This window comes from Budorcas taxicolor, chromosome 20 (assembly GCF_023091745.1).
Source record: "Budorcas taxicolor isolate Tak-1 chromosome 20, Takin1.1, whole genome shotgun sequence".
In the NCBI taxonomy this organism is placed as follows: domain Eukaryota; kingdom Metazoa; phylum Chordata; class Mammalia; order Artiodactyla; family Bovidae; genus Budorcas; species Budorcas taxicolor.
The window spans coordinates 9,946,064-9,949,952 of NC_068929.1; the positions used below are offsets into that span (position 1 = coordinate 9,946,064).

The 3,889-nt window shown below is 43.5% G+C and overlaps 1 non-coding gene and 1 pseudogene across 1 annotated transcript; one reads left to right on the top strand and one right to left on the bottom strand.

Annotated features, from left to right (window-relative positions):
* Positions 1 to 215: 215 nt before the first annotated feature.
* TRNAE-CUC (transfer RNA glutamic acid (anticodon CUC)) lies at positions 216 to 288 on the top strand. Its single transcript has one exon. It is a non-coding gene; the product is annotated as a tRNA-Glu (tRNA).
* Positions 289 to 1,575: 1,287 nt separating this feature from the next.
* LOC128066270 (ribose-phosphate pyrophosphokinase 1-like) lies at positions 1,576 to 2,510 on the bottom strand (annotated as a pseudogene).
* Between the last annotated feature and the right edge of the window lie 1,379 nt (positions 2,511 to 3,889).

Genomic DNA, 3,889 nt, shown 5'->3' on the forward strand with positions numbered 1-3,889 from the left:
CCCACTTCATCTCCCAAGTCTCCAAGATCTCCCAAGTGCTTGTTTATGGTTTACTGAACTAGTCTCGATTCCTGAGTCTATAGTCACTTTGTCTTTTTAAACCTCTTCTTGTAAAGTGACTCTAGAAGCCTGCGCATAATTCCAAACTATTCTTGGTGGTCTCTTCACATCATTATCAATGGTGTGAAGTGTTTTGAAAGGCTTACAAAGGTAATTCCCTGGTGGTCCAGTGGTTAAGACTCCATGCTCTCACTGCTGAGGACCCAGGTTCAATCCCTGGTCAGGGAACTAAGATTCCACAAGTTGCGTGTTGTGGCCAGAGAAAGGCTTGCAGAAAAGTCCTTTGATGACTCTTCTTTCTCATGAGGGAGGGGAATTTTGGTGAACCCTCAAGAAAACTGTGATGGCTTATGCTTCAGCCCCATCTTGGCATCCTAATGGTCTTTACCCACCCCAAGAGAACTAGATATCCTTTCTGAATTGCCACACTCAAGACTCCAGAGACCACTGCACCACCTTCACTCCATCTTGGTCTGCTCCCATTGTACTCCGGGCTGATTAGGCAAATTAACTATTAGTGAAAAAAGTTACCAGATTTACATAAAACATTAAAATAATTTTTTTAATATTTCAGAGGTTTTCTTAAAAAAATCAGATGAGTTAATGAATCTCAAAGTACTAGACGTTTTTTTCTTCACAATCAGACAGATAACTTTATTAATTTCTTCTACAAGACAGTAACATCAACTTTTTTAAACAGAAATCTCAGATCATTTGAGAGGCCAAATAGATCCAAGGAAGGAAGATGATAATTAGACAGTTAAATAATCAAAAGGCACTGCAGCACCACCTAAAACCTACCTCCATGGTGGTAGTAAGCTAAGGAAGATTAAGCTACAGTGAAATAATTTCATGTTAGTGTTCCAGATTATAGAGAAGAAACTGAGTTTGCTTTCCAGAAGACTATGGCACAGGGGTCACTTGGGAACAAGTAGATATTTGGCCAGGAAAAGAAGGTCAGACCAAATAAGGCTGCTCCAGCCTTACAGGGATTTAGCAGCCAGAGTTGGGTTCAGGCTGCCCCAGGCTCTTGCTCTAATTGAGTACAGACTTTAGAGAATTGGTCTCATGTTGGGGTGTGGGGGCTGAAGCATTCACATGCAAAGTAGACTGAGCTTCCCCAAACACATTTACACACCCTACAACAAGCTTTCCAAAGTCTCACATCTTGCAGCAGCTGAGCTGTAGTTAAAGCTGCAAGGCTCACAGGATCAAAGAAGCCAGGAAGAGACAAAGCAAGTAAGAAATCCCAGAAGCTAATCTCAATCTAGCTTTCTCCAATGTATTGGGTTGGCCAAAGAGTTCATTCAAGTTTTCCCATAACATGTTATGTAACAACCCAAACAAAATTTTTGGTCAACTCAATAGGAGAAATGCTCATATAGCTGATATGGAATGTAGAAAGCTACGCAGAAACAAGCTGGGTCTTCTGCTGGATTTTTCATCAAATACCAAAGGAAAACAAGGGGCAGGGTTCACTTTATTTATTTATTTTTTTAATCCTCAGAAGTTATTCTATTGTAAAGGGATATGGCTGAACAGATAGGAGACAGATTCCCCACTGTGAATTCTCCTGATGGCTTCTGCAAGGATCATGGAGATAGGGATCGCCTATATTTTGAAGCAGTGCTTCATCTTATCCTCCTGAGGTATGGTATTGGTGACTACTACTGCTTCAAAGCATGCATTGTTAATGTGAGAAATGGCTGGAACAGAAAAGATTCCATGAGTCAGCACAGCATAAACACAACTCCAGGGGAGAGAAGTTTGTCAGCTGCATGGCAGATTGAACCACAGGTGTCAGCCATGTCATCCACTAGGAGAGCCACACGTCGCCCACCAGAACCACTCAGTCCACTTCATCAGCCTTCCTCCATTCTCTGTGAATCAAAGCCAAGTCCACATTCAACCAGTCTGAGACAGAAGTTGCTCTCTTAGCTCCTCCAGCATCAGATGAGACAGTCATGGAGTTCCTCCACTTAGACATCTTCTCCCTTATCCATTTAAGGACAGCTGACTCTGCAAATAAATTTTCCACTGGATTATCAAAAATTTGAGGAGCATGCAGGTCCCTGGCGATACTATGACCCTTGTCTACTACAGAGATCATTTTGCCACAAGCTTGGCTAATTAAGATTGGACCCCAGCTCTTATCCTTCTTATTCTTCCAGACTTAAGTGGGAAGCACAGGCTGACCATAGTAACCCAACTGGCCGAAGCAATCTCAGCAGGCATTATTCATAATCAAAAGTTCCATTCAGTTAACTTGATTTCACCACAGCCACTCTGAACAATGTAGATCCTTTCCACGCATTCTTTCACCGATTTCCACACAGGTCTGATTGCTGAATTTCATAGTCACCGCCTTGCCCAGCCCCAGGCCCAGGAAGGGCAGCAGTCTTCTGGGATAGGTCCTGGTGGGAGCTGCTGAAGATTTTGATATTCAGCATCTTGGCCAACTGCCCTAGGCCCTCTTTGCTTAGTGATCGCTCCTGCTGCCGAGACCCGAATCGAGTTGGCCCAGAGACTCAGTACTAGGCACTTGTAGGCACTAGGCTACACTGTCATCTTCCATTCCTGCCCTGTGTGCAACCCTAAACTGTCCCAGTACTAGGCAAATTAAGACTGTCCATTCTGCTTTCTAAACACCTCTCAGAAACATTCCCTCTTCTGGACTCTCAAAATCTCTTCCTTAGTTCAAGTCTCACCATTTTCCATCAGCATTATGATGACATCCCCTCACCCGATTGGCTGTCTGGGTCTTAATCCACTCTGCTGAAATTATCTTTCTTAAAAGTAAATATGATCATATTACTTTTGCTAAAATCTCCATCAGTTTCCCAGTTGTCTCCGAGGAACATTCCAACAGCACTGCCCCATACTCAGGGTTCTCCTGGCCTGGCCCAGTCTCCTCGGCCCGCTTGTCTTACTCCTGCCTTTTGCCCTGAAAACTCATCCCACTCCTCTCTGCTCCATCCACCTACCCAGCTCCCCCAGCCTCCAGGCCCTTCCTCCCTGGGCTCCTCACCCCTCCCATCCTTCCCCCTCCTCCTGTGCTACCTGAAAACCTTCTAGATGAGCCCATCCTCCAAGTTCTGCTCAACTCCCACTGGCCCTTTGGTAAGACTCGCGTGTGGCTATATCCTCTTGGAAAGGCAACTTGCAAAATTAACATGCATATATACTTAGAGTCTACTTCTGGAAATTGTTCTGTATTACCTATGCACTCCTCACATAAGTGCTCAGAGATATTCATGGAATTATTTGTTATAGCAGCAAAAATATATATATAAATTAAAAAGGGGGGATAACCATTCTGTCAATAGGCACTGATTATGTATAAGCAATTAATCATAACAATAAGGGAGATCAACACATCCTGATATAACATGGTCCTCAAGCTACTTACCCAAGTAAAACAGTGTAATATGCTGTGGGGATGTTTATTATGTGACGCCTGTACTGATATTCACAGGTAGATCCTACCAACAGCTTCCCTGGTGGCTTAGCTGGTAAAGAATCAGCCTGCAATGTGGGAGACATGGGTTCAATCCCTGGGTTAGGAAGATCTCCTAGAGAAGGAAACAGCTACCCACTCCAGACCCTACAGAAGGTGGGGCCTCTGAGAGGGAAACTCAGGGATTGGAAAGAAGAAGACCTACTTTTACTCTAAACTATTTCGGAACTGTTTCTGTTTTTTTTCTGTTTGCATGTTTTTCTTATATAAAAAATAATAATGATGCATGAGTGAGATCTGATAAACCTTGTACAGGCATCAGCTTCTCTGAGAAGCTTGCTTTAATGCCCCAGGGTGGAATGAATCACTTCT